Below are 6,973 nucleotides of genomic sequence, written 5' to 3' on the forward strand. Positions count from 1 at the left end.
CTAGCATAAATAGATAGTAAATAAATAAGAAGTAAAAGGATGGCGCATGCCTTTAATTCCAGCACTTGGGAGGCAGAGGCAGGCGGATTTCTGAGTTCAAGGCCAGCCTGGTCTACAAAGTGAGCTCCAGGACAGCCACGGCTATACAGGGAAACCTTGTCTCAAAAAACCAAAAAAAAAAAAAAAAAGAAGAAGAAGATGTAAAAGGAAAGGATGGAAGGTGAATGGGCTTGCCCAGCTAGCATGCATGAAACTCTGTATTACAAAACAAAACGAAGACATGTACCACCAAAATATTTCAGACACCTTATAAATAGCCAAAAGAGAATGTCCGTGACATCTAAAACAGAAACTTTAAAAATAAAACACCTATTTTATGTGAATGTAGTTATGTGCTTTGATGAATAAGAATCCTCTTAGGATATCTGTATCATTAATTATAATAAGCATATGCTTGTTTTCTTCTATTCAAAAGATATCAAATATGAACAGTGAAAAGGAAGGTTTTAAAACATAGCAGTCACTGTGACTTGTTGCTTGGCGCTTCACAAAGCAGAACAAATTCAATTTCCTTTCTGGACAGTGCTGACTTACAGAGTAAGATGGGCACGGGACATCTTTAACATCTTAGCTGTGTCATTGTTAGAGGTTTTTATTGCTACTTTAAGGCAAGTTGGGGAAGATCGGGTTTATTTTGCTTTACAACTTATAGTCCATTACCCAGGGAAATCACAGCATGAGCTCAAGGCAGAAACCTGGAGTCAGAGGTTGATGCAGAGGCCATGGAAGAGTGCTCCTTACTGACTTGCTCAGCCTGTTCTCCTATATCTTCCAAGACTACTTGCCATCCACAGTGAGCTGGGTCATCTCACACCAATCATCAATCAAGAAAATTACTATAGATTTGTCTATAGACCAATCTGGTAGGACATTTTCTCAACTGAGGTTCCTTCTAGCTTGTGTCAAGTTGACATCAAATTAGCCAGTTCTGTTGTTAGTAAAATATCAGGTAAATAAAAGTTTGTTAGTATCTGGGTAGTAGGTATGCACACCTTTAGTCCCAGTGCTGGGAGGCAATTAGAGCTCTGTGAATTGAAGGCCAGCCTGGCCTACAGAGCAAAACCCAGGACAGCCAAGGCTACACAGAGCTCAAAAAAAGTTTTTGTCTTAGGGTTTTATTACTGTGAAAAGACACCTGCCACAGCAACTCTTATAAAGGAAAACATTTAATTGGGGCTGCCTTATAGGTTCAGGTTTAGTCCATTATCATCATAGCAGGAAGCATGGTGGCACACAGGCAGACGTGCTGTAGAAGGAACTGAGTTCTACATCATGATCCACAAGCAGCAGAAGAGACTGAGACCCTAGGCCTTGCTTGAGGTCTTCAAAGCCTACCTACCCCCTAGTGACTTCCTCCAAGACAGCCACAACTACTCCATGCCACACCTAATAGTAACACTCCCTATAGGCCAAACCACCACAGTCTGCTAGTAAAATATCAACTAAATAAAAGTACAATTAAGTAGTCCTGGTCCTAAAAGGATGAAAACAATCCACAATACTAAAGCCAAAATAAATAACTATTGACTGAATTCTACTTTCTTAATTTTTTTTTCTTCCTGGGATTATACAAATCATGTTGCCTCTTCCTTTCCCCCCCTTCAAACCTTCCCATATACCCTTCTATCCCTACCCACTCATAGACAGACAGATTCCTAAATACATAAAAATCTCCTGCTCAGTATGTATACTATGTATACATGTTTTCAGGGCTGACACTACTTGGTATGCTCTTCCCCAAGGAGAACTATTTCTCCCACTCTCAGCATTCCTTGGTTGTCTGTAGTTCTTTGTATAGGACACCTCTTTTTCACATGGTAATTCTACAATTCTATTTAAATGTCATGCACAAACATCTGCAAATTATCAGATAACATGCACATGGACATACCACTACTCTGAAAGCTATAAATGGAATACAGAGACTGGCTTCCAATAGCAGAATGACCTGTTAAGAGAATCCTAATTTGAGTCAAATATAAATCTGCAAATTAGCAATTCAACTTTGTACTGTTATATACAAAAGGAAGTGGGGTTGTAGATAGCAGGACAGCACTTGCTTAGCCCAAGGTTCAATCTCTGCAAGCAGCAAAGAACTAAACCGATTAGAAATAGGCTAAAAGCAAGTAATAACACCAGGAAAAACAGATTTCTGACTGTCCCTAAAAAGAATCAGTTGATGCCTAAGTAGCTAGTTGTTAGTCTACTGCATCTGTAGTTTGTATAAGCTTGCCCCAGGGAGTGGCACTGTAGGGAGATGAGGCCTTGGAGTAGGTGTGGCCTGTGGGTGTGGGCTTTAATACCCTTGTCCTAACTACTGGGAGCTAGTATTCTAGCAAAGCCTTCAGATGAAGGTGTAAAACTCTCAGCTCCTCCTGCACCATGTTTGCCTGGATTCTGCCATGTTTCTCCCTTGATGATACTGCACTGAACCTCTGAACCTGTAAACCAGTCCCAATTAAATGGTGTCTTTTGTGAGAACTGCCTTGGTTATGGTGTCTGTTCACAGCAGTAAAACCCTAAAACAGCACCCACTGTGCTATATCCTTTACAGGGCAGAGCACCCAGAGAGTGCTGGATAACCCACCCTGTGTAGCTAGAGTAAGAAAAATGAAATAGTCTCAGCTAACAGTTAAAAAAACACCACACATACACACACATACAACACACTAAAATTATTAAGACGTTTTAACAACCAAAATTAACTTAAATCTGGTGGTATTAAATGATCACACTATCTTATATGTCATACTTGTATTAAACATTACTACACTGGTGAGAAAAAGAAGCTACAGCCTGAACTGGGTATGTAAATACTTTCTCACAGTACATCTGGAGCAATCTGTGAAGAACACATTCGCACTGTTTTAAGATAGCCCCACACTTTAGGAAAACAGGTGAATGAGGGAGGGGATTACTTACCTTTAGAAAGAGGAAGCACAAGCCTAGGGATGACACTCTTCAACTGCACAGCAGAGCCAAACTACTACCAAAACCCCTTAACACTCACTCCGCTCACAGACCAGTCTTGCAGACCACACCCCACAGCTGAGTAGAACTTTATCCACTTTCCATGTGATTTTGGTTGGAGCTTTTTGAGATAGTCTTCTCCATATAAACAACTCCAGCTGCCTCCATCCCTGCCTCTGCCTCCTAAGTGCTGGGATTACAAGGTCATACACCAATACTAGTCTTTTGGCTTTTTTAAGAGAGAGAAGAGAGAATGTGCTTGCATCTCCAGAGACCAGAGTTGTTGGGTCCCGTGGCGAAGAACTTGCACGCAGCTGTGAACCACCCAATGTGTGTGCTGGGAACTGAACGACAGTCTTCTGCAACATCAATGGAAGCTCTTAACCAGTCAGTCATTCTTCCAGACCCCTACACTTAGCTATTTAGACATTAGAATCAAACACTTTATGTCACAAAAATAAAAGTTTTTCAAAATACAGCAACTCAATAGGTGTGAACTTCAAACTGTGTGACTACTACCAAGCTCCCAGTTTTCTCTACCAGCCCCACAGCTGCTTATAAATACATTCTCTTCCACTGAGGTCATTCTCATTATTCCCTTAGCTATGCTGCACAGTGTATTTGTACAAGGAGTGAAAATAAATCTCCTTCCACAGCAAGGTCCCTCCCTGAGTTCCAAGTTCTCTACAACAGAGGCAAGACAGTGCCATATTCATCCAATAAATAAACCCAGCTAGAAGCTCAGCATTCCCAAATCTAAGCACCCTCCGTCCTCCAGCTGCTGCCTAGTACTGAGGGCCTAAGACACACTGGGCTTCCCTACTCCACCCTACTTACCCATCACACAGTCCCAATTAAGTCCTAAATAAGCACTAGCAACAGTACACCACAATAAAGAGCCCAGCAAATATTCAGTCACTGAGTGAAGTATGCCAAGATCTGCTATCCCTGGAGAATGCTTACATTCCTCTAAGCTTTTATTCAAGCATGACAAAACGTAAATTGTAGCTATTAAAAATCATCTACCTAAGCCGGAAGGTGGTGGTTCAATCCCAGCAGAGGCAGATGGATGGATCTCTGTGGGTTCAAGGCCAGCCTGGTCTACAGACTGAGTTCCAGGACAGCCAGAGGTCTGTTATGCAGAGCTCTCTCATCTCAAAAATCCAAAAATAAAACCAAAAAAAACCCTCCCCCTGCCCAAAATAAAGAAAAGAAACAACAACAACAACAAAAAAAAAAAAAAAAAAAAAAAAAAAAAAAAAAACCTACCTGACACCACACTGAAGCAGCACTACTCAGGAGAGGGGCTGTTCTATGAAAGCTCTTATAGAACCCATTACCATGAACGCCCTTATTTAAAATCTGAATTTAAAGATTTCGAGGGCAACTAAGCCAGGGATGAGAGTGCAGGTCAATAATTCCAGCACTTAGGAAGTGGAGGCAGGAAGATCAGGAGCACAAGACCAGCCTTAGCTACACAGCAAGCTTGGTTGGAATCAGCCTGGTCTCCACTACACCCTGTCTCAGAAAAGTAAATACGAGTGTTAAGCCACTTTACTCAAAATATTCTGTATTTGTGATACACATTCTCATTTAAGAGAACACTTTTCCTAACTACAAACCATGATGATATCCACTCTATGAATTCTTTGAAAGTTCAAAGCAAAGCAGTAGGTCCAAGCTGCCCCAGGCACTGGCCAGCTCAGAAGCTCAATCGAGATACACAATTCCTAGCTGGCTCTCCTGGGTTCTGCAGCAACTGGGAGGTAAGGCTCACAGCCTGAACTCCTCACATCAATCTCTGTCAAAGAACAGCTATTACTGTAGAAGAACTTTATTCTCAAAGAAAGTGTAATGTCACAAAATCTCCCTGTAGCATATTCTGTAAAGTCAATATCTAGGCTTTCATTTAATCTGGCTTCTTTCACTGCCAGATCTGTGAACTTGGCAGTTTTCTTATTTGGTTAAGCCTAGACCATTTTTTCTAACACTGAACAAAGAAGGTAGTTATTGCCAAAATGTAAACTCAAAAAGCAGAAACCTGCATTAGTCTTAAATTTAACACATTTTATGGCTCAAGTGGGAAGGGAGTTCCATTTCACAACTGGCTAAGTCAAAGAAGAAATGGGATTTAAATCACTACTGTTAAGTTTTGATGTGAATAAACTTCAGTGACTTCAATGGTGAGGGTAGTTATTTTGCCCCACACATGAGACTGGTTACAACATTCCACTATAGCTAAACAGTATCACTTCTATAATACTACATTTTAAAAGAGCACATTTCATGATCATTCTCTTGGATCTAATGCTTACGGATGATTCACATTGTTAAAGTTAAATCAACTAATTGCTGTCAAAAACAGAGCAGAATCGCAACTCCATGAAATTCTTCAGAGAAACGGTTCTCTCCTTCTACCATTAGTCCTACAGGGAATACAAAGATACAACCAAATGTTCAGGTATACAAGCAAAATCAAATGTTAACTAATGAGGATGTTTAATTCACAAGCTTTTATAATGTCATGCAGAACACTAGGTGTAGCTGGAAGGTAATTAATTATTCAAAAGTAAAATTATCGACAGAAAGTCTTATCTGGGATGAAATTTATTTCTCTCATACAAAGCAATAAATTAATAAATAAAATTCCAGAAATGTAACAAAATGTCTACTCCTTAAAATACTGCAGTACATTCAAATGTGCTGACTACTTAAAAGGCCATTCTGGAATTTGGGGGCACCCAGATTATCAAGTACTTTAGTACTTGCTAAATGAGGCCCAGGAAACAGGGTAGGTAACCCTGACAGTTAATGAGCAATTAATTACAGCTGTCTGGGAAAGATGGATGGGACATGGGTGGTTTCGTTTCCTTATTTGCTCATTTTTCCTCATCGTCTGTGTTCTATGTGCACATATTAATCATTCAGTGCAATGGGTGTGCAGATCAACAGACCTACTTTCAACATTAAAACATACTATAAACTAGGCATGGTGGTGCACACCGTTAACCCCAGCACTCAGCTAGCAGAGGAAGGTTTGAGGTTAGTCAGGTATTCCAGTACAGCCAACGCTACACAAAGAGACCCTGTCCTGGGGGGTGGGGGAATACTATAGTAAGCTCGTCCTCCTGCTCAGGGGTTACCTCTCTGAATGAGCTGATGATTGTGTACATCCTCATAGAATGTGAGGTGAGTTTCTCTCAAAAACAGAAAGAGGAATTTAAATATCACACAGCAGAGTGCGTTTACTTTGGATATAACAGTGATTTTTTTTCCACAGGGTATTGGAGTTTTAGTGCTACAGGTATCCTATAAACAAGTTTACTCAACAGCACTGTCCGGGACTGACATATACAAAACAGCCTGTAAGACAACTTACATGAAGTTCTCAGAACAGGTGGGGAAAGAGAGGTAGAAATGAAAACAGGGGTGGCAATACAACGATGACTCAGAGAGCTAAGACATGATCTTCAGAGTTCCAAGGAAACCCTCCAGGAATGATCAAAGATGTTCCTTCCCCAAGCTTGGGTGACTTAGTGGAGTGGACTAATAACAAAAATCAACTGAATCAATGCAACACTCATTCTAACAAGAACACCACTCTGTAAAAGTAGAGAAAGATTTTTTTTTTAAGACTGTAACCTTCAGTTGGCAATGGAGTCAAACTGGGACTGGAATTCTCTGCAGGTGGGAAAGGTGGGAGAGTGGAAGGCACTCGCCACAGGACCTCTGAGGAAGGCAATGGGCAGATGCTCAGCATGAGCAGAAACTCCTCTGACTCCACTGACATCAACTCTACATAGCTGTTAAAAATTAGGAGCTGGGCACTGGTGGCTCAAGCTTTTAATCCCAGCACTTGAGAGGCAGAGGCAGGAAGATTTCTGAGTTCAAGGCCAACCTGGTCTACAGAGTGAGTTCCAGGACAGCCAGGGCTATACAGAGA

At 41.0% G+C, this 6,973-nt stretch overlaps 1 protein-coding gene across 1 annotated transcript in view; it reads right to left on the reverse strand.

Annotated features, from left to right (window-relative positions):
- Positions 1-6,973, reverse strand: part of Eif3h (eukaryotic translation initiation factor 3 subunit H) — an 80,448-nt gene that overhangs the window by 65,576 nt on the left and 7,899 nt on the right. The window lies entirely within an intron of this gene.

This window comes from Mastomys coucha, unplaced genomic scaffold (assembly GCF_008632895.1).
Source record: "Mastomys coucha isolate ucsf_1 unplaced genomic scaffold, UCSF_Mcou_1 pScaffold7, whole genome shotgun sequence".
In the NCBI taxonomy this organism is placed as follows: domain Eukaryota; kingdom Metazoa; phylum Chordata; class Mammalia; order Rodentia; family Muridae; genus Mastomys; species Mastomys coucha.